This window comes from Podarcis cretensis, assembly GCF_951804945.1.
Source record: "Podarcis cretensis genome assembly, chromosome: 6".
Lineage (NCBI taxonomy): Eukaryota > Metazoa > Chordata > Lepidosauria > Squamata > Lacertidae > Podarcis > Podarcis cretensis.
In genome coordinates, this window is record NC_137175.1 from 95,657,155 (window position 1) to 95,681,501 (window position 24,347).

Consider the following 24,347-nt stretch of genomic DNA (forward strand, 5'->3'; position numbering starts at 1 on the left):
AGCGGAAGGCCCCATTAGCTAAAGTGGTGCTTCAGGTTAAGAACAGTTTCAGGTTAAAAACGGACCTCTGGAACCACTGTATTGCAGGTGATCTACTGCTGAGCAATGGATGTCCCCTTAATGAATTTTGGACTTTAATGAATCCAAAATACCAAACTAGACAGGCGGCAGCCAATCAGCCTCTGCTAGAGGCAGGTGATTTCTGCTGAGTGCGAACCTATCATACATGATTCTGCCCTTTGCACACCTGCCTAAGTCACTACTGCCGGCATATTTCCTTCCGGTAAAGAAGCACAGGTAAGTCACAGGCCCAGGGCGTAAGCGTCTCCAAGGGTTGGTAATTCTGACTCTGAAAGTATCAGACATGTGAGAAATACTGTTTTAAATATCAGTGACCTTTGCATCACACACAACCTTGCCAACTCGTACAGCAACATAAGCCCCGCTCAGAAGGGGTGGTATCACTTTATCTATTTTGTACCTCATTGCATGGCTTAGACTAATCCCAAAAACATTTTTCAAATTCCTAGGTGCCAATATCAATTTACGGCAACCCTGGCTTAGGGCCAGAGGACACACCAGCTGCATGCTAACGTGCTCATTAAAACTCCAACAGCTGCTGCTTCTAGGGAAACACAGCTTTGGGAGGAGAGTTTCAGTTGACAAGTGTAGCTTGTGGGGTGCGTCACTTCCCCCCACTTGGTGCTTTGCCACTCAGAGCCTCCTCGCCCAACTGCTTTCCCATCCATGGGAAGCCAGATGCGTGCTTGCAAAGGTAAATTTGCTTGGATCTCAGTAGAAGGGAAATGGCTCTGTTGGAGCTGGAGAGGGCAATAGGAACGCTGTCCTCCAATCTGTCACTTCTCAACTGAAAATAGCCCCTCACCCCTATCAAAAGGATGCTTCCCTAGAAGAAGCAGCCAAGGAGAGCTCCAGATTTGAACGTGCCTTGGGGAAAGTGCTCATCGTGGGCTTCTCCCACCCAGTGAGACTTCCCCGCAGGCATACCGGAAGTGGCAGCCATCCAGCGGCACTGACAGGAGCGCCACCGCTGTGTGGTTGGACCCTAGGGTGCCCAGTGCCCTCTTTCACATCAGACAATCTGGTACTGCAAGTGCTGCCCAGGGTGGTATCCAGTTTCCCCATATGTCCCATAACATCAGATGCAGCATTCAGTTTTACTAGATGTGCAGACGAGAGAGTTCTTCCTGCAGGTTGAGGTGGCTGTGTGGTCCATCTTTGTTATTTGCTTCTTCTTCTTCTTGCTTAACTAAGGGAAGCTGCAGCTCAGCCGGGGAAGTGCTGTAGCCCTTTGTGCCTTGCCCAGGAACATCCAAGGCAGTTCCATTCTGAAGGCATGTCCAGCATTTGTCTAAGTATACTGTGCACTACGGGACGCAGGTGGCGCTGTGGGTTAAACCACAGAGCCTAGGACTTGTCGATCAGAAGGTCGGCAGTTCGAATCCCCGTGACAGGGTGCGCTCCCGTTGCTCGGTCCCTGATCCTGTCAACCTAGCAGTTCGAAAGCACGTCAAAGTGCAAGTAGATAAATAGGGACCGCTCAGGCGGGAAGGTAAACGGCGTTTCCGTGCGCTGCTCTGGTTCGCCAGAAGTGGCTTAGTCATGCTGGCCACATGACCCAGAAGCTGTACACCGGCTCCCTCAGCCAATAAAGCGAGATGAGCGCCGCAACCCCAGAGTCGGCCACGACTGGACCTAATGGTCAGGGGTCCCTTTACCTTTACCTTTACTGTGCACTATACTGAATCTGCCATTAGCCATTTATAACTCAATCCACATGCTTGTCTATGCTGTAGTATATAATGTGCACTTTGGCCTTAGCAGAAGGTTTTGGGGGGTCTTTTTTTGCCCCAGTTACTTTTCCATTAGTGAAGAAGCGGCATTACCCTAAAATAGTAGGTGATCAAATTAAAGGGATGCAACCGCTGATGTCTAGACGGTCTAGCTCATGAATGAGGCTGTGAAATATTTTTTTGATATGGCTCCATATTTAACTGTCACCTTTTTGGGTGGTAATATTTCTGTTTGAAGTTTTGTAATTGCGGCTCTTCCAGTGGCACCCAATGATAGTTTATATTAATTGTGCACTGCGCCAGAGGGGGAGATAAACCTTTGAAAAGAGCAAGGCTAATTCCTGAAGAACTTGTAAATCAAAATAGGGCCTATGAGCTGGAGGAAATGGTTTCGAGTCCCTTAATTATGCGGTTCTTGGTTCATTATTCAAAGGTGCTGATCTCAGTTCCATATTCTGGCTGAAACTGCACTTCCATATTAAATGAGGGGGCAACCAAACAACCTTAGCATGTCTGCCCAGAGACACAAGCCTCTTTCAAGAGTGTCTCAGGGGCCATGTGGTGTCATGGTTAAAAGCAGTTGACTTGTAATCTGGTGAACCGGGTTCGCTTCCCCACTGCTCCACATGCAGCTGCTGGGTGACCTTGGGCTAGTCACACTTCTCTGAAGTGTCTCAGCCTCACTCACCTCACAGAGTGTTTGTTGTGGGGGAGGAAGGGAAAAGGAGATTGTTAGCCGCTTTGAGACTCCTTCGGGTAGTGATACAGCAGGATATCAAATCCAAACTCTTCCTCTTCTTCTCTATACTCCAGGTGGAAGCTGAATGCTGTCATCTAATGGAAAAAAATACTCAGTCTGCAGCTCAGCTGGGGCACTGGTAGCTTTTAACCATCCTTTGCTTTTGTGCAACTGGACCTGCAGATGTTAGTTGGAATTCAACATAGCAATGTGGGGTATGTTTTTTTTTGGTGGTGTGGAGGAGATGAGGTCTACTCATGCAACATGAATTTTTCCCCTTCTCCCCTCACACCTCCCTAAAGGTGTTTTGGGGGTTCCCCAAACCCTCCAGAGCAGATTTAGGGGGGAAACAGAGGGTGTGGGAGAGGAGGAAGGGAAGTCCTGCTGAGCTCAATGAACACGTTGACCCAGTGTGTGCCAGCTGTGGACAAGGTAACTTTCATGCAAGGGATCATTAGGAGAGGAATTGAAAATAAAACTGATGTTATTACCGTATTTTTTGCACCATAACACTCACTTTTTTCCTCCTAAAAAGCAAGGGGAAATGTCTGTGCGTGTTATGGAGGGAATGCCTACAGGTGGCATGCCTACGGATTTTCCGCCTCTAAAATCTACGTGCGTGTTATGGTCGGGTGCGTGTTATAGAGCGAAAAATACGGGTATATAAATCTTCAGTGTGACGACATTTAGAATGCTGTGTTCAGTTCTGGGCGCCACACCTCAAAAAGGATATTGTAGAGATAGAAAAGAGCAGCTGAAATGATCCAAGGGGTTAGAGCAACTCCCCTTGAGTTGCAACATTTTGGACTTTTTAGTATAAGATAAGGTGAGGGAAAGACGACATGATTGAAGTCCAACACTACCTTGGATCAAATCTATGCTTAGTCTGACCCTTATGTTTCCCTCCCTTTATGGTTTTGATCTGTGGGCTACTATTAAAATGAGGCTGCATTTTAACCTGTAATTTAAATTGGTTCCACCCCCCATTATGTTTTTATTGCAATTTTACTGGTGTTAGCCACCCTGAGCCCGGCTCTGGCCAGGGAGGACAGGGCATAAGTAACATTTTTAAAAATTATTATTATTATTATTATTATTATTATTATTATTATTCAAACTCCACATTTCCAGGGTTTAATAATGCTTTTGGTTGGCATGCATACTTGTGGTATGACAAGGTAAAGATTCATAAAATGTTCAAAAACCATATTGTCAGAAAAGCAATATTTATTGTCTGGACAAAATATAAAGACTTATTAGAAAGTAAGACCCCGAGATGGCTATCACCAATGGAGGCTAAGGCCTGGAAAAGACTCAATATGGAGGCCTGTTGGCCGAAATATTGGGAAATAATAGAAAAAATTGGAGACAAATGGAGGTTGCAGAGCTTTGAGAAATTAAAGAATAAGGTGCAAGATTGGTTACACTATGCTCAAATTCAAGAGGTTTTTAAATTGGATAAAAAGATAGGATTTCAGGTGGAGAAGTCGAAATTAGAGACAGAACTGTTGGAACCAAAGACCAAGGTACTTTCGAGAATGTATAATTTGCTGCTTAAATGGAACACACAGGATGAGACTGTTAAATCAGCCATGACAAAATGGGCTCAGGATATAGGGTATAACATTATGTTTGAGGACTGGGAAAGGTTATGGACCACCGGAATAAAATTCACGGCATGTAATGCTTTGAAGGAGAATATTATGAAAATGATATATAGGTGGTACATGACCCCAGTCAAGCTTGCAAAAATATATCACCTGTCTGATAATAAATGTTGGAAATGTAGAGAGGCTGAGGGGACATTCTTTCACCTCTGGTGGACATGCCCTAGAGTGAAGGTCTTCTGGGAAATGATCTATAATGAATTAAAAAAGGTATTTAAATATACCTTTGTTAAGGAACCGGAGGCCTTCCTCTTGGGCATTGTCGGCCAGAAAGTGTTAAAGAAGGACAGAAGCTTCTTTATGTACGCGACAACAGCAGCAAGAATACTTATTGCAAAGTACTGGAAGACACAAGACTTGCCCACACTGGAAGAGTGGCAGACACAATTGATAGACTATATGGAATTGGCTGAAATGACTGGCAGAATCCGAGACTTGGGAGAAGAAACAATGGAAGAGGACTGGAAGAAGTTTAAGGACTATCTACAAAAATATTATAAGTTGTATGAATGTTAAGTATTTGCACGATTTAGAAAATACCAGCTCCAGCAAATAGGCTTTGTATAATAGAAAATTAAGTTATAAGTAAGAAAAGGTCAAAATTTAAGGCAATATTTTCTTTAATTTTAAGGTATGAGTAATTGATAAAAATTATTTTAAATTTAGAAGTATAATATTTGGAAAGTATAAAATAAGGTATGAAAGAAGGTAATAATTTGCTGACATTTTGTTTATAAATAATGCAGGGTAAGGAGATGCGAGGAAGTCCAGTTAGTTATATAAGAAAAATTTTATTGAATGATTGGTTATATTTTTCTCTTCTTTCTTTTTTATTATGTATTTGGAAAATTAATAAAATATTTATATAAAAAAAAAAAACTCCACATTTCCAAATCCTTCTTCATCACTGGTTAGATACACTTCCAGAGGATGATCAGGAACATTTGTTATTAAGAAGAATGAGAAGGACATTTCAGAAGATTACAGTCAAAACTATCAATCATCACCCCCAGCAACACCATCCATCATACAGCTATGGTACACTTCTCTCCTTTGAATTCTAAAACATTTGCTAATTCATGACACCAAAAATTCGACATTGACTACCAGTGCCTTTTGTAAAGAAAATATAAAAATCAGCTGTCAAACAATTTATCCATTTATCTACTGTCATATGTCACCCTGGGCTCCTTCAAGAGAAAGGGAAAGATATAAATTCAATAAATAAATAAAAATATAATAGGTACCACTTTCCACATGGAAAACAAACAACTTTACGGTCATTTCAGGCAGTCCAGGAAGCTACGCAATCCCCCTTTCAAAGTGGCCTCATATATCCAGTGAGTTTTCTCATGATATCAACAAAGCCTTTCTATTGGTTGATGATCCTTAAAAACACCTTTCTGGCTTCCATAAAGCATTTGCAGAGGCTGTCTCTACTTCAGCACCTCTTTGCCCTTAAATATCCAGTCCCAATCCCCCTGCGTAAAGGCCACAACCTGCGTAAAGGCCACGTTTTACATATTAATAAGCACACACATAAGATGTAGTACTTCTGCCCTTCCAACAATGAACAAATTGGTTATATCCATATTGCATCACAGAAAGTTATGGTGGGAAACCTGGGCTATTTTGCTGCATCAGTGTACCTGGAAGCTGGTAAAAAATAAAATTAAAAGGTAAATGACCTCTGAACGGTTGAGTCCAGTCAAAGGCAGCTATGGGGTGCAGCGCTCATCTCGCTTTCAGGCCGAGGGAGCCAGTGTTTGTCCACAGACAGCTAAAATGCTTCTGGCACAACGGGACACTGTGACGAGTGCCAGAGTGCACGGAAACACCATTTGCCTTCCTGCCATAGTGGTATCTATTTATCTACTCGCACTGGTGTGCTTTCGAACTGCTAGGTTGGCAGAAACCGGAATAGAGCAAACTTAGCTACCAGATGTTGGGAGATATGTCAATGGAGGAATTTGCCTTATCTCCTTTTAATGCCAGGTAAGTTCAGTTCTGGAAATCACTGCCAAATGACTTAACACATTGGCCACAGTCGTATGTAATGCAAAGCCTTGGTTTACTGGACCATACAAGACCGCATCCAGACAAGCCCTTCTGCTTCACTTTTCCCTTCATGGAAGCAGATAAACAAACCACAAAGGGGAGCCAGCATTTGTTGCAGGCCTAGCAACCATGGTTTGTTAAGGCAAAAAAGCCCACAATCCAGAGTTTGGATAGAATGCTAAGCTACCGCATCATGGTTTGTTTTTCCATTCACACAGAGGGAGATGCAAACCAGAACTTCTGGAGCTGTGTGCACAGGATCTGTGGTAGCTGGTGCCTCTTGTTGCTGGAGGGGCAGAGTTGACAGGGGCAACAACAGACAGATCTGATGGTAGTCTGGGCATTTCAAGGCTCACCTACTTGAGAGTAAACCCAGTCAATACAGTAGAACTTACTTCTGAATAAAACAGACAGGAATGTGTTAGCAATCACAGCTAAGTTGTATAGCATCAGCATGTATTACATATTATACATTACACAGAGTAACGAAACACCTCCAGGAACAGGAAAAGCAAAAAGCAAACATTTTGGTCCATAAAGGGGGAACCCTCAAAAATCTATAGCTAGTCAATATTTCCATTTGAACAAACCATAACGTCACAAAACAGAGGAAAAGCTTTTGCGTTCTCTAGAATTCTTCATCAGGCTGGATGTTACACAAAGCAAGGGATGGGAGGATGAAGAAAAACAAGACAATTAAGTTGGGTATTGCAGCCGTTAGGTCATTTATTTAATTTTGTAGTCATGACATCATTTATTATGCCTCATCCACGCCCTGCTTTGTTAACATCCAGCCTGATGAGTTCGGGAGAACTCAAAGGGAAGGATGGGAGGAAAGAGAAACTGTGGGTGGAGGGGAGATAATCTATTTATGTATGTACCAGGGGCTGTGCCTCTGCTCAGCCTGCTCATCCATCCCCTGCTATTCCCTTCACATTAACCCTCTAGAGCTTCTTTTTCCTACCCCTTGCAACTACCTAAGCTCACTTTTCCCCAGCCCAACCTCACTTCTGAAGCCACTTCTTCCTTCTATTCTGAAGACCCACTTTGCACCAGTTATCTCTCTCACTCCCTGCCTCCTCACCCTCCTTTTGTGCAACCCCTCCGTGCACACAGACGGCTTGCATCCTCTTTCTCCCCCACACTGCAGCTACTAAGCCCTCTTTTTACCTTCTGCCCAGTTATAAATACACCATCCCTTCTATTTTGCAGACCTTTTCATGCCTCCGCTTTCATCTTTACCTCCCACTCCCTCCTTTTTTGCACCTCCATTTTTACTTCCACTCATTATCTCCCCTGCTCCTTGCTTTTCTCGACTCTCCCTTGAACACAGACCTCTCCACGCCCATGGCTCATCCTCTCTCCTATTATGCAGCCTCTTTTGGGCACACACCCCATGATTATATACGTTATTGTATCTGAAAAGCCAAGCTCTCAGCTTGTTCTGTTATGCAGCTAGTTCAGTTATGAATGTTGTACATATATGGGTGTTTGCTTGTTAATAAAATATATCTTCTAAATTACTACAGTGGTACCTCGGGTTAAGTACTTAATTCGTTCCGGAGGTCCGTTCTTAACCTGAAACTGTTCTTAACCTGAAGCACCACTTTAGCTAATGGGGCCTCCTGCTGCTGTCACACCGCCGGAGCACGATTTCTGTTCTCATCCTGAAGCAAAGTTCTTAACCTGAAGCACTATTTCTGGGTTAGCAGAGTCTGTAACCTGAAGCGTATGTAACCTGAAGTGTATGTAACCCGAGGTACCACTGTACATTGAATCTGGAACTTCATGTTGAAAACAACGCACGGTGCCAGGAGTTAAATACATTGTGTGAAGGTACTGTGGAATATTTGAGGGCTCTTCATATTTTCTCTCACACATATGAGGCAGCTGAGGAATGAAAGAGGGAGATGTTTGAGTAGAGTGAGAAGGGAAAGACACTGAAAGGAAAAATGTGGCTGTTTTAAACAGCAGCAGCAGTTTCAGTAAAGTAGGAGCAGAATATTACTGAGAGGAAAATGGCAATTTTAAACCACAGCAGAGGTTTGAGTAAAGCTGGGATGGAGAAGCACTGACAGGTTGTTGTCATTTTTCAAAACTGTTTTTAACAAAGATAAATAGGAGAGATGGTTAACACTAAACAGCTGGCAGAACAGAGGCTTTCCAAAATCCCTTCTTGTTGTACTCAAACCTTATTTTAAACTGCCACTCTTCCCAGTGTCACTCTCTGCTTGCTCTGCAAGAAGCCAAGGGAACCAGGCAGAGGGCCTTCTCGGTAGTGGCACCCACCCTGTGGAATGCCCTCCCACCAGATGTCAAAGAGAACAACAACTACCAGACTTTTAGAAGACATCTGAAGGCAGCCCTGTTTAGGGAAGCTTTTAATGTTTAACAGACCATTGTATTTTAAGATTCGGTTGGAAGCCACCCAGAGTGGCTGGGGAAACCAAGCCAGATGTGCAGGATATAAATAATAAATTATTATTATTATATTACTACTCAACCCTCTGTCTGCCATTGTTTTAAATGGCACTTTCCCTTCTCTGTCTCTCCACTCCTGCTTTATCCAAACCTCTGTTGTTTGAAATGGCCACTCAGTATTATTCCATACAAGTATTTATTCAAACCTCAACTGTGGTTTAAATCATCCACTCCCCCCCCCCCTTTCAGTGTTCTCCCCTGTCTTACTGTACTCAAACTTCTCTCACTTCCATTCTTCAGCTACCTCATCAAGGAGTCATCAGGGATTCCACAGCACTTTACTCAAACCTCTACCATTGTTTAAAATCACGGTCTTCCTCTGAAATTTCTGCTGTTGTTTTGAACCAACCACCACTTTCTTCCTCTCAGTGTATGCCAGTGGCGTAGCGTGGGTTGTCAGCACCCGGGGCAAGGCAAGTAATTTGCGCCCCCTAACACATGGATTTGTGCCCCCTAACCTGTGGATTTGCGCCCCCTAACCCTAACCCCAGATGTTGCACCCGGTGTGGCCGGCCCCCCCTGCACCCCCCACGCTACGCCACTGGTGTATGCCACTGCTGTTCTGCAACAGAACACCGTAACGGAAGCCAGAGCACACGGGAACACCATTTACCTTCCTGCCGCAGCAGTACCTATTATTGAAATACCTGATCATAGTAAAAAAAAGAAGTAGTCTACTGACAGGTACATGCCAAATGACTGTTTCCTCAGCCTCTGTTAAAATTAGGCACTGATTCTGCCCAGGAGATCCACATTTATACAGGGAGAGGGGGAGTTCGGCAGTGAAATAGTATCACATTGAAGCAGATTTAAACAGGTGAAAAATGTACAACAAGATTCAAGTACACACAGATGAATGCATCATATGGTCACTGAACATATTTGTACATACGCTCACACACACCTCTGCATGTCTCATGAGTGTGCGCACACACCCTTTACAGATTTCCAGCTGAGAGGAAAGCAAAAATATGGCATGAAATCTCTTAACATCACTGGCAAATGAAGCATGAAACATGCTTTCAAGGAAGAGGCAGTAACGGAGCCAAGTTAAATTTTTCATTTCAGGAGCAAGCCCATTAATGTTGAGGATTCTGACCTTCAAATTGTGAAATTGCTTGGGGAAGTAATCATAGAATTGCAGAAGTTGTAAGGGACCCTGAGGGTCATCTAGTCCAACCCCCTGAAATGTAGGGATCTCAGCTGGATCATACCTGACAAGTGTCTGGATCCGTAGGGGGTTGGACTAGAGTGCCTTCCAATGACACAATTCTATGATTCTATGATTCAACCTCTGCTTAAAATCCTCCACCACCTCTCGTTGGAGACTGTTCCACTGTCAAATTTGACACACAGAGGAAGAAGAAAATCAGATTGCAATGGAGAGAATGCCTATTGGTTCCCATTCTTCGAAATGAACGCCGGGCTGGTTGAAGTCCAACAGTTAGTCACATAAGAGTCAACAGCAAATTGACAAGAGCAACACCCCGATATTAAATTATCTTGCCCAGGAACAGTTTTTTATTAAGGCCATAATTTACTCATGCCTGCTAAAGGAAGGTGACCGCGGATTGAATTATGCTGTCCCTACCTGGGAGGATTTTGACCCTGTAGGCAAAAATAAATAGGAAGGGGGAAAGAAAAACAAATAAATGTGACCTTTCCTATCCCTGACCTCCCCGTCTTATTCAGATTTTAAATGCAGCCAGTTAGAAATACAGTGGAATGAATCAACACCGGTCGCACAGAAACAGCCCATGCTACTCCTTGTTCAACACACCACAAATGGCTGCCCAGAAAAGATTCAAAAGCTAATTGTAGGGTTGCCATATGTCAAGAATTTCCCAGACATATCTGAAATACTTTTCTGTCCGGATTTTCACTGTTTGAAATATGGCAACCCTAGGTAATTGACTTTTGCACAGGGCCGCCCCAAGAGTCACCTACAGTCAGCTAGTTGTGTAATGCTATATAGGCAGGGCCGGCCCACACATGAGGTGACCTGAGGCAGCTGCCTTAGGCGGCAGAATCCAAAGGGAGCATTGCTATGGCTGCTCCACCTGTGATCTGCTCTGGATGACAAAGAAGTAAGGAGAGGCAGCATGAAATCTCAGCAGAAGCCACCACGTTTATATGTCACGGAGGATATATTTTATTGTTTTGATTTGAACCAACTAGTCAGCTCTTTGGCTACTAGTCAAATAAACAGTATTTTGAAACTGATCTCTGGCTAAAGTGAAGACCTGTGTAACTACAGACTAATACGCACAGAGAAAGCAGGTATACTCCTTAGGTGTCATTGGCATTTGTTTAATCCGTTTGATCATTAACCTTTAGCTTTATTGCAAAGTGAAGCTCTTTCCTAATTACCGTATTTTTTGCACCATAACACTCACTTTTTTCCTCCTAAAAAGTAAGGGGAAATGTCTGTGCGTGTTATGGAGGGAATGCCTACGGGTGGCATGCCTACGGATTTTCCTCCTCTAAAAACTACGTGCGTGTTATGGTCGGGTGCCTGTTATAGAGCGAAAAATACGGTACCTACAAAGTATATTACAATCCTTAAACTGCTAGTAAAGAAGCTCAGTCAAAGAACCACAACCTAAGCTTTCTGTTGCTATATTAATCACAGCAGCTGCCTGGCTGCAGAGCAAACCCAAATGCTGTTCTATAACAGAAACATTACAACTGGCATCACACTACAGCTCTAAAAAAAAACCCTCTCTCCAGATAAAGTTGTCTATCTCAACAGACAGAGAATATTCTAAAATATGCTTGAAAGTCCTCTCTCTCTCTCACACACACACACACACACACAAACACACACACACACAAACGCACACACAATCAGAATCATGCACAAGGAATACTGTGGAGAGAAATAGCAGCCAGAATATATGGTGAATGTTTTCATAAGTCCAATGTCCCCATTGTGTGGATCCAGAACCGGCCTCCACAGTCACTTATGGACTCGTTGTTAAAACCGTGTTTATGGAAGACAATCTTAATCGGCTACGAGTGATCACCAAAGAAAGAAGAAGAAAGAAGAGGTGCTCTTTTGCAAGAATCAGCATTTAGAATTCCAATACAAACCCAACACAGGGATTATTATATGGAGTTGTGCACTGGAGGGATATAAATGACCAGGCTAGGCAGAAAACGATGCAGTACAGAGTGTGCTTTTCTGTTATGGATGTGGAGAAGGAAACAAATAAAAGATTTCCAGGGAAACCTTCCCCCTGCCAGCTTGAGCCCTCCCCGCTATAAACACTATTAAGAGATATAATCATATAACTCTCACCCCTTCCAATTTTCAGGACTGAAGGGTACATTCTCCAGAACGAGTTACAGGCTGCTGAATGGTGACAGCCACCCAAGATTTCTGTTCAGCAAGATAATGAGTTTTAATTCGCAGACATTCCTTTCAAAAGAAAGTTATGAGATACATTTCCTTCAAGGATAGACTGAGCCATGAAAACTGCTTATCCACAGGCAACACTTCACACAGAGCTGCTCTATGAAAGAGGTTGACTTTTAAAAACTTTGAGTAGCCAGTCCTGTTTTTAATGGCTTTACCTTTTTTTGTATACATGTTGTTGTATAAAACCCTGAAATATAAATACATTTACAGAATCTATTAACTGACTTAGAAGTGTGTCCTCAGTTCTTCAACAAGCAAATAAAATAATAATAATAATAATAATAATAATAATAATAATAATAATAATAATAATAAAAGATGTTTGGGATTTATTGCAAGCCTGTGATTTCTAAGAAGAGGCCTCTCTCCTGCCTCTCCTGAAATGCTCATGCTTGCTGCGATTCAGGCATCCCACCATTTAAACCCAAATAAAGCTTTCTTTCTTCAGAACTGTTATCTTACTTGTGGGTGCATCCATACAGAGCAATACATTTGCACGATCTTGGCTTGAAAGAGTTGCCAGAAGGAGGCATACAACTTAGGGACCCTGAATTTGTGGAGGGTTCACTCCTATTCTTCTAGAAAAAGAGGTGCTGGAACTCACCACAAACACCTCCCTCATTTCCTTAGAATAGCAGTGGCGCCCACCAGGAGTGCCAACTTGGCCCCGCGACCATGGGTGCCCGGGCCATGGGTGCCATGCAGCATGCGTGGTCCTGCCATCAAAATCTGTGGGTGCACAGTGCCTTCATGTGGAATTTTGTGGGTGCTTGGGCACCCAGGGCCCCAGGGAGTTGGCACCTATGGTACCCACCTGAAAGTTGGCATAACCCACCTGAGAGGTGCTGGAACTGAACGGGGGGGGGGGAGCCCTGCTCCTTAACCTTTTCTTCTCTCAAGGATATCCTGCAAGGCAATGGAGTTTAGGATCAGAGTTTTCCTTCTCCTAGATGGGCTCCTTTCCCAGGTTGACAAGCCCCATCTGCCAACTCACTCCCCTCTTCCCACATGCAGAAACCACTTTCTTGACCATTGGACCGGTCTTGTCCACTCAATCTGCTGGAGCCTGCCTTTGCATGCAGAAGAAGTCCCTAACTCACTGAGGGTCTGAGACACATCAGCTACCCTCACGTGGTTTAGCTGGCCTGTTGAAGCCGTTCTCACGGTGTGGCCTCTGTCACATGCTTCTAGGAGCCACAGGTGAGACCTGAATGCAAGGTGGGAACCAAATGTGAACAAACTACCCCCAGAAGGAGCATGACATGTCCCCCACCAGAGGTCAACAAGAGAGGCTTAAAGATTTTCTACTACTTTTTTTAGATTTGCCTTGAGAAACACCGACAACTGGGAAACACTGGTCTGCGAGTGCTCCAACTGGAGAATAGCCTCTACCAAAGGTGTCATGGACTTTGAAGATGCTCAAACTGAGGACAAAAGGGAGAAATGTGCTAAGAAGAAGGCATGTTTGGCAAACCCTCACCATGATCAGCTCCCACCCCAGAATCCAATGTCCCCACTGTGGAAGGATGTGTGGATCCAGAATTGGCCTCCACAGTCACTTACGGACTCACTGTTAAGACCGTGTTCACGGAAGACCATCTTACTTGGCTACGAGGGATCGCAAAAGATGAAGACTGCCCCCCCTAACATCCCATTGTAATGACTACTGGGATAGAATCAGGTGCGGTTTTGTTTGTGTGCAGAGCTGGTAAATGTGGTCTCTTTAGTGACTACATCGCACCAACAACTTAACTGGATTCAACATAAAAACAGACACAGGGCTGACCTGAGATACTTTGGTGCCTGAGGAAGAAAATAAAAACACAGACAGTATGCTCTGCTCTTGCTCATCAGCCTCACATACAATCCACCAAGAAGTAGATTGTACAAGCCCCATTGAAATGAATGCTCAATGAAAACTTCTTAATGAAGTGTGCCTCATGGGTGAAATCCCACTCTGCTTGCCCCCCTTCATGGCAAAGGAACCCCTGAGTGTAACTCAAAAGGGGAAATACAAAACAAAATACGGAATTGCTCCCCTCTGTACTTATATTTGATGCCTGGATTTCATTCCACCACCACCCATAAACTCACAAGCAAAAGGACCGGCTTCGTTTACAGAGGCTGCTACAAAGAGTTGCCCTCTTTTCTCCCGATTTTATGATCCTTCTAATTTTTACAGAAAGAGAAACCCGAAATGTGACAGAGTTCAATTAGCCAAAACGCCTTGGAGGTCTGTCAAAGGGAGCGGGGAGGAACCAGCCCCAGCACAACTCAGCAATCTTGTGTTTATTTGCATTGTATCCCCCCACTGGCAGAATTCCAACACAAAGACACCCTTCTGCAACAAAGGAAAGCCAGAGGGAAGGAAAGCAAAACACAAAATTCCATATATATATTTCAGGAACTGACTGGAAGGGCGCAGAGAGCAGAAGAAAGCTTCGGTCGGCGAAGACCCCTCTGAATGCTAAGCAGCCTCAAGGCGTCTCTCCACCGGGTCTCCGCGCCGCGCAGGTTTGTTTTCCAAGGCGCGATCGCGCCAGATCCGTGGATCCCAGAACAAGCAAGCTGTCTTCAGAAGGGGCGGGATGTTAGGGGAAACCGAGTGACCATTCTCCATAGGGAGGGGGGTGGCGGTGGAGTGTCACTCCAGCCGACAAAACGAAAGACCATGGCAGCTGGAGATAGGTGGAAACGCACCGCGAGTCTCCACGCAAAAGGGAGGGAGCGAGGACGGGTCGGTCCCCCAACCCTGCCACTACACAAACACACCACACAAACACACACTGTGCAAGCCCTTCGCGCCGTTTTGGAAGGAAATGCCCTTCGGACTTCCCTTCCCCTCGTGTCACAAAGCCCACAGTGCCGCCACTTTGCTGCAGATTCCCTCCAACAGATCTTTCAGAGAGGCAGGGGCGCAACAGAGAAAAACACACACACACACATGCACCCAGGCGAGCGTGGATTCCAGAGCAACTTACCTGGGAGGCGTCTCTGTTTTGGCTTGATGGGCCGATTGCCTATCCTGCGAGGGTCTGAACACCCCTGGTTCCAGCAGGCAAGGCAGTGGCGGGTGGAAAGTGTGTAGACTGGCAGCAGCAAAGGCGGCGGGAGCGCAGCGGCGCGGGCAGGAGGGGGGTGGCGCACCACGCGCCCTCAAGCTCTCGCCGAGGCGCGTCTGGCGTGCTTCCTGGGCAGGCTCCCCAAAAGCGTGTGCTGGATGCCCCCCTGCTGCAGGGGGCGCCGATGCTTCATGCTCTGCCGAGGGGAGTGGGACCCCCCTTCCTCCGCCCACGCGCACTGCGAGAAGCCAGGCGGAGAGACGAGCATGCGAATGGGGGGGGGGGGAGTAAATGTGGGGTGCGATCAGCGGGAGCCACAATCTCAATCTGCTGGGATGACTTCCCCGAGGCCTCGGTTTTCAGCCAGCTCCGAACAGTCCCGTTTAGAGACTGTGATGCGCGGAGAGCAAAATCACTGAAGTTCGCTGAAACAATGCTACGTTTAAAAAGACGTTTTGAAAAGGAAAGAAGGAAAGAAAGAAAGCTCAGCGGTTTGCGTTTTCCCAGGTTGGGCTACAGGGACCTGGCGAGCCCCTGCTAAGCACCGCCAGCCGCTCTGTTTGAGCACAGCTCAGCTGGGCAAAGAGGGCAGAAGGCGCTGCAGAGCACCTCCCATCTCCAAAAAGCTGCCGCATCTGCTGAAACACACACACGGAAACTTCGAGTTCTGCTCCGACTGGTGACTGAGAAGCATCCGAAGGGTGGAGCCTCTGGAGGGAAGGAGGCCCCGAGAGATTTCGCTTGAGCTGCAGAGCAGAAGAGCGAAAGGAAAGAGAGCGGGAGCTACGAGCCCATTTGGCCCAACAGGTTGCGGGTTGCCAACTCCCCTCTGGAGTCCGTTTAAAAGTCGACAGATGCTAACTGAGGAGTTGCTGCCAGCGCCCGCTGAAAACGATTAACCAGGCAGCTCCGGCCCTCCCTTTGGCTTCTGTCCGTGGTGCTGAAAGCTCTCCAGGAGCTCGTTATTGGGGATAAAATCCTTTTCTAACCTCATTAGTCGGCGCTCATCAGCGGCGCGCATCCTGATCCTTCGCCTCAATCATCGCAAATGAAGCTTTACGTCCGCTTGGCCGGGTTTTAATTATTATTTTTTTGACCTTTTGCCTGGACCAAAATAAACGGATTTTCTTATTAACAGGATAAAGACAATGCGAGAAAGCGAAAGAAAAGCTGGCTGCTTTGAGTCTGTGCATCCGCTACGTGCCTATAGGATCGCGCATGTTTCTTTGAAATCAAAATGTCCCATCTTTTTTCTGGCTGCACACCCAACAGCGGGTCACTAGTGTGCGTCAAGTATCTTTTTTTCAGGGGGCTGCGGAGGAAAAGCAGAGGGAAGCAGTGACCCAGTGCCTGCCGTTTGGCTCAGGTACCATGGAACGCTCCCAAAAGGATGCAATGGGAAAGATTAAGTGAACAAATGAAAACTTGTCATAGTATTAAAAGAGAGAGATTAGTACGTGCACTCGCAGCTCTATTATCCTCTTGCCAAGTATATCAGACTTTTTGAGCATATTAAATCTGCACACCAAAACCTGCTATTTTCTGCTTAAATCTCTATCTATGGAATAGACTACATCCCTGGTATCCCTCAAAGGTCCCTCGTGCTGTGAAAAGCCCCATCCAATCAGAATGCTTTGATTCCTCAATAAGGCAGGGTGAAAGAGCATGGCTATAGACCTCCTTTGTTTATTCCTTCCTTTCTAGTGGTGACTGACACTATCCAAAGAGTTTTGGGCTGATAAAATTGGGCATTATCCCCACAGTACCACTGTGGCATCTAAAGCCATCAAATACTGGCCTCTTCTCAATTCCCCAGTCCAGGCCAGTAAAGGGAGCCAAAGCACTGGTTCCAAGTCTAGCTCAGCACTGTCTACTTTAGGCATTCCTTGCAACACAGTGGGCTGAAGTGAGCCCAACGGTCATGTGCTGGTGGTTTTCCAGGTGTTTGATAGCAGCCTGTTTCTACAGTTCCTAACAGGGAGCAAAAACAGGTATTTTTTAATTTAGCTTCTCTTGGGCTCAATTGTCCCTAGTGGGCTAAGTTTGGTTCAGCGTGCCATAAACTGCAAGCCTGGTCTATTTTGATTGGTAGTAGTTCTCCCAAGTCTCAAGCAATATACTTTCCTACCCCTACAATGTGAGGTGCCAGCAGTTTAATGTCCGTACGCCAAGAATCTATAGTGCTTGTGACTCTTCTAAATAGCCTTTCAGCCACTTTTAGGCCTATAATTCTGAAAGACCATCATAAAGCTTGAAGGCTCCTAAAACAGGCACGCAAAATGGAAAAGCACCGGCCATGCCAGATTGTAGCTCAAGATCACCAAAAGAGAGCTAACAGCACGATTGCTTCTTTCCTTGATACAAAGGCAATGCTGCACATTAAGTTGGGTAGCTGGGCAATTCTTCTGGCTGAGACTGAAATCATGCCAGAGGAATGATAAATAGTTGCTGGGTACTGGCTCATTAACTCTGCCCTTTTGCTAAGGCAGAGTGGGAGAGGAGCCTCTCCAGAGACATTCCAGGAACGACCACCGTCCATTTGACATCATAGCTGGAAGCCCAGCCTGCACATAACTGACAACCAGCTAACTAGGATGAGTTACTTTAACCTGAATTATGTCTGCCTCATTCACTAGCATCTTTTAATTTGTTTGGAGGCAGTGGAAGCAGAGAGGCTAACACACACCATAGCTTAAAGTCCTCTCCTTCCAGCGACTGAGGGGGAGCTGCAGAGCATTGCAACTATGACATAGTGAATTGAGCAGAACGGAAGGCCAGAGGGAGGAGGATGTATATATATATATATATATATATATATATATATATATATATATATTAGTAATTTCAACATAACATTTTATCAAAAAACATTTCATCCTTAAAAAAAAATTCCCCTATTTTCCCCCTCCCTCCCCCCCCCCAAATATATCCCCCCCTCCCCACCCCACTCCAGACTTCCTTCAGCTCCTCTCTCTGGTTTATCAACATATGTTATTTTCTGCATGTTACAAAACTGTACAGATCCTTAATTTATCTATCTAGATATTATCAATAAAAAGTTTGTGAATGTTTATTCAAAACCTGCCAAGGAGTCCAGTCCATTTTGTTGTTTCTTTAAGTTCTTTGTAAAGGGTTCCCATTCATCTTTAAAATCACAGTTATCCTTGTCATGTAGTTTGTGTGTCAGTTTTGCCAGTTCTGCGTAGTCCATCAATTTTTCTTGCCACAGTTCTTTGGTCGGGATTTCCTCATTCTTCCATCCTTGTGCTATTAAGACTCTTGCTGCCGTTGTCGCATACATAAAGATATTTTTCAGTTTCCTTGGCAGGTCTTTTCCTACAATCCCTAACAAAAATGCTTCAGGTTTTTTGACATATGTTATTTGGAACATTTTCTTCAACTCATTATATATCATTTCCCAATTTTTTTAAAATTTTACTACAGTCCCACCACATATGATTGAAGGTCCCTTCTTTTTCTTTACATTTCCAACACATATTTGAACTGGTTTTATACATTCTTAAATCAGTGGTTTTCAACCAGTATACCAAGGCACCTTGGGGTGCCTTGAATGATGATCAGAGGTGCCGTGGGCAACACTGGCCTCTGTCCCTCTTTCCTTTCCTCCCTTCTCTGATGCACTCTCCCATCTCTGCCTCCCAAAGGCTTGCACAGCTGTTTGTTGCAGCAGCCCTGGCTACAAGCTCCGCAGGCGAATGGTGTCTCTGGGGCTGGCCAGGGGGTGCTGGTTGCCAGAAACTGAGGCCACCTTGGAGCAAGCATGCAAGTGGGTGATGGAACCCAGCCAGCCAGTCCACCAGTCCTTGCTGTTGGGAATGGACAGACAAGTCCCAGGCCCCTCTGGGGCAGTGTGAGGAAGCACCTCTCTTTGGGGCAGAAGGGGGCAGCACAGACACCGGGGCAGCAGCAGCCCAGATGACTCTCAAGGAGAGAGGAGAGGAGGCTGAGGGAACACTCTACAAGGAAGGGTGTTCGAAAAAGGCTGAGAGGCTGCCAACTCTGCAGGCAAGGGGTGACATAACTGGGCTCCTGAGCCCCACAGGGGTGCCGCAGAAAGAATGTAGTTGATCAAGGGGGCCATGGACTCAAAAAGGTTGAAAACCTCTGCCTAAATAATTGTGTATGGGGAGAAGCAGCACATTTCCAGAAAGGCAGGAAAAAACACCTGAGCCACTATCTGGGACACCCACATATAATCATAACCCCTATTATCCTAATGGAACCACGATATCCCCCAAACCCAAGCAAGTGTAACCTAAACCAGGCATAGGCAAACTTGGCCCTCCAGATGTTTTTGGACTACAACTCCCATCATCCCTAGCTAGCAGGACCAGTTGTCAGGGATGATGGGAATTGTAGTCCCAAAACATCTGGAGGGCCGAGCTTGCCTGTGCCTGACCCAAACTCTCAGCATCACTAAATGAAATTGGTCCACAACCAATCAACTACAGTGGTACCTCGGGTTACAGACGCTTCAGATTACAAACACTTCAGGTTACAGACTCCACTAACCCGGAAATAGTATCTTGGGTTAAAAACTTTGCTTCAGGATGAGAACAGAAATCACGCGGCGGTGGCGTGGTGGCAGCAGGAGGCCCCATTAGCTAAAGTTGTACCTTGGGTTAAGAACAGTTTCAGATTAAGAACGGACCTCCAGAACGAATGAAGTTCTTAACCCGAGGTACCACTGTATAGCCTTAGTTGATTGGTTAGGTAAAGGTAAAGGTAAAGGGACCCCTGACCATTAGGTCCAGTCGTGGCCGACTCTGGGGTTGCGGCGCTCATCTCACTTTATTGGCCGAGGGAGCCAGCGTACAGCTTCTGCGTCATGTGGCCTGCATGACTAAGCCGCTTTTGGCAAACCAGAGCAGCGCACAGAAACGCCGTTTACCTTCCTGCCGGAGTGGTACCTATTTATCTACCTGCACTTTGATGTGCTTTTGAACTGCTAGGTTGACAGGAGCAGGGACCGAGCAATGGGAGCTCACCCCATCGTGGGGATTCAAACTGCCAACCTTCTGATCGGCAAGTCCTAGGCTCTGTGGTTTAACCCACAGCGCCACCCCAGTTTTATTCAGTGAGGCTGAGAGTTTACGCTACATTTGTTGACTGATCTCATTTAAAGCCTACAGCCATATTTAAAACGCACCTTCATAAGGCTGAGTCATCTTGGGAGTAATGAATGAGCATATGTTGGCAGCATAATCCATTCCTAATATTTTGCTAGCCTTTCATGCCATTTGGCACCTCTAGATATGTTTAAAAATGTTGTCTAGTTGTAGTTCCTCACAGTTTAGCATTCTCTATCCTTCTCTCCTTCGCAATTTCAAATGCTTTAGCTAACACTTGTATCTTCTACTGCCAAGAAGGCAGTGTGCGTGCGGGGGGGGGGGGAGGAAGCACATGATGATAACCAGGACATATTTCATTGTTTTTACTCCTAAAAGCCATAGGATCTCATTCTCAGCTGCTCAGGCACTTGCAGAGATATTTCCTACCAGTCAAAGCGAGTGCCAGAAAAACACAGGGAACTACTAAATCAGAATGACAGCAGTTCATAGCTGCTTTGTGCTGGTGTGAAGAAGTACAGAAAATGCAGGGTAATAAAGAATTAGAAGAACTAAAGGTTTGGGGGGTTGCTGTCTTTTAAAAATTGGCTGGCATTCTGTGTACTTGTAGAGAGATTTCTTTAAAGAACAGGCAAGAGGAGCGTGTTCACTTGAGATTTTGTGCATGCACGCACAAACACACATACACACAGAAGACCAGAGAAATAATGGAATAACTGCAGAGAACATGCAATAAATAACAAAATCTGACTTACATAGACACAAGAGCTGTCAATAGCCAGCCAGGTTTTTGGTCGCTTATGGTGGTCTGTTGGCACATTTCATATCTGTATACATTTAAAAATGCTTTAATTTTGCATTCAGATAAAGGCTGCAATTCTGTGCATAGCTGATATTGGGGAAAGTAGTCCCCCAGTCACTTATTTCTGAGTAAACATGGTTAACACTGAACTGCAAGGTGCTTAAACCTTTGGCTGGATCAGGCCCTGAATCGAAGGTCATCTTCTCATCAAAGGTCCCACATCAAAGGTCATCTTCTCATCAAAGGTCCCACATCAAAGGTCATCTTCTCATCAAAGGTCCCACATCAAAGGTCATCTTCTCATCACCCCTGACCACTAGCCATGCTGGCTGGAGCTGGTGGAGGCTGGAGTCCAGGAACATCAGGAGGTTCACAGGTTCCCCTAAATAAATGCATGAGTCAAAATGCTCATTAGCTAAAATGTTAATACTTGACCAGAATGGAATGTTTAAATTATTCTCCCAGAAGCTGCCAGTCTCTCTATGGATCTCTGAAGTTTTCAAGGTGGCTGGTAATACCATATTGTGCATTTCATTCTGCTAGTAATACCCTAAACAATACATAAAGAATTTGGGCTTTTGTTTATTGACAGGCATTTATTTCCATTAGTTGTTTATCTACCTCATCTTAAGAATCCTGCTGCAAGACAGCAACCAAATTTAAGATTTTCTGCAGCCTATAACAGCTGCTGGAGGGGTTGGGGTGGGGGAATCGAAGCTGCTGGGATCCACACACACCTACTAGGGAGAAAGTCTCACTGAAATGTCCTTCAGTGTAATCTTATAAAGAGGAAGGTGGAAGGATTCAGCGCAGCCTTCCTCCTTAGCCTAAGAGCTTCATGGCAGTAAATGGAAGCTGCCTGCTAGCAGTGTGTGGTTGACAACAGTACCCTTGAAACGTTCTCTTTATCCTGTTGAATAACCATCTAAGACTGAACCCAGTGGGACTTACTACTGCGTAAACACGCACAGGATCAGGCTGCAATGCAGAGTATTTCTACCCTCAAACTGTTATTTACTGAAGTTCTCACTCTGGGCCAGCAGGGGGATACTGTAGATAGTTCAGGTCCACATATGCAAATAAGGGATCGAAAGTGACGTTCAGTGATTGGATAGTTTTAGAAAATTGTTACAGTTACATTGTACTGGAGCTCTATATAAGCAGGCTGGCTGAACCCTTCAGTTCAGTTCTGTTCTGTGAATAAACAAGAGCTGTTTGAAGAATCGCTGTGCCGTCTGATATGTTCACCCACAACTTAACACAAACCATTTTAATTTTGTTTGTTTGTTTGTTTGTTTGTTTGAAGGAATTGTTATCCTTCTTGCAACTCTTGCCTGTTGGTGAAAAATTATCTCAGGGTGGAACTGCACCTCATGTCAACCAACAGGTCTTTGGCAGACAAGTATTTGCTGGTCAGCAGAAAATGCAGAGGGTATTTCACATCAGTAAGGGCTTTTTGACCCTTCCCCTGCCCAGTGATTCTCCCCCCAAATACCTCCACCAGTCCAGGTCCTCCCCCCCGCCCCCAATTTTAGATTGTATGTGCATTTCCCCTCATAAACACACATTTGGAACTCTGCAAAGGTGAGGCAGCTGGGGGGGGGATTTCCTCTGTTGCTTTGAAAGTCTCAAACATATTCAAGTGTAATGCAAATATTAACAGGAGTTTCTCACCCAGAGTTTTAGGCACACACTGGCCATGATCCATCCAGCTCGTAGTTATGCATCCCAAACCCCCTTTGGTTCTAAGAGGACTAAAAATGTGCATACGTGTCTAGTGGGCTGGGACCTTTCCTGCCTGCTAAGGGACAACAAATCACCTGTTGAGAGATCTACAGTGGTACCTCAGGTTACATACGCTTCAGGTTACAGACTCCACTAACCCAGAAATATTACCTCGGGTTAAGAACTTTGCTTCAGGATGAGAACAGAAATCGTGTGACAGCGGCGGGAGGCCCCATTAGCTAAAGTGGTGCTTCAGGTTAAGAACAGTTTCAGGTTAAGAACGGACCTCCGGAACGAATTAAGTACATAACCCGAGGTAGCACTGTACCTTCAAGCATTCCCTTCCCTTCAGCTCTTGCGTTGTCCTATCCACAATTCTTTACCGTCAAAGTCTATTCACTACCTGGCAGATGAAGGTGATGGAGCACATGGAACTGGCTGAGATGACTGGCAGAATCTGGGACCAAGGAGAAGAGTCGGTGGAAGAAGATTGGAAAAAATTCAAAGTTTATCTTCAAAAATATTGCAAAATTAAGGATTGCTAGAAAGATGTTGGGAAAAGAAAATTATGTGGTTTTAGTAGAAATGACATAAAGGATTAAATTAAAATGAGTTGGTGAAAGAGAGAATGTAAAATTATAGTATATTAAGACAAATTATTAAGATAAAAATAAAGTTGGAAGGATTTGCTGAAATAACAAATTGAATTAGAATACAAAAATGGGAGGCGTGAGGAGGTCAAGGAAATAAGTGAATGTAAGTAAGTGATGTACAGGTTTGACTTGTTTTTTATCTTTTTTCTTCTGCTTTGTGGTTTTTGATGATTTTTTTTATATGTATTGTTTTTTCGTTTTTTCTTTGATTGTTATTATTTTCTCTTTTTTTCCTGTAATCTTTAAAATCTTAATAAAAATTTATTTAAAAAAACACACACAAAGTCTATTCACTACCTTCCACCTCAGTAAGACGTGAACGAGATACACAGGCAAGTGGAGTCAAGAATTCTTCCAAGGCAGCCTCTCTTCTCCATGGCTTTCAATATAAAGCTACAAATACTTAGGGTGGAGGCATAGAATGAAGAGCCTTAAGTAACTGGTTTGATCCAGACCTGACCACTTACCATGAAGCTGAGTTGGTGTTTTTTTCCTGGGGTGGGGTACTTCCGATCCCCTCTTGATTCTCATGCATCACGTATACCTTGAGAGGGAAACGTGTGTTTCTTTCCCCCGCTAACGAACACAGGCCTTAATATTTGATGAACGAAGAAGCTCTTTCCAGATCTTAGAAGGATGAGGTTAGGTTATAGAAGTGTCTTTGCCAGAGGGATGGCAAAGCAGCCTCTCTTAATGGTGTGCAGCTGCCAAGAGAGGCGTCCTCAAGCAGAATGGCCTGGAATTCAGGGATGCACCAACCGAAGAGATGGGGACCCTAAACCAGTAAAGCATAATTGTTCTCAAAACACCTCCCCACTTCCCACAGTCAATGTTT

The 24,347-nt window shown here is 44.8% G+C and overlaps 1 protein-coding gene across 1 annotated transcript in view; it reads right to left on the minus strand.

The window, feature by feature from the left end:
• The window catches only part of FAM163A (family with sequence similarity 163 member A), a 124,167-nt gene extending 107,721 nt beyond the window's left edge, over window positions 1-16,446 (minus strand). Inside the window, exon 1 of the mRNA XM_079981797.1 lies at window positions 15,162-16,446. The gene's annotated coding sequence lies outside the window, so the exon portion shown is untranslated. The remainder of the gene's footprint in view (window positions 1-15,161) is intronic.
• Window positions 16,447-24,347: the final 7,901 nt, after the last annotated feature.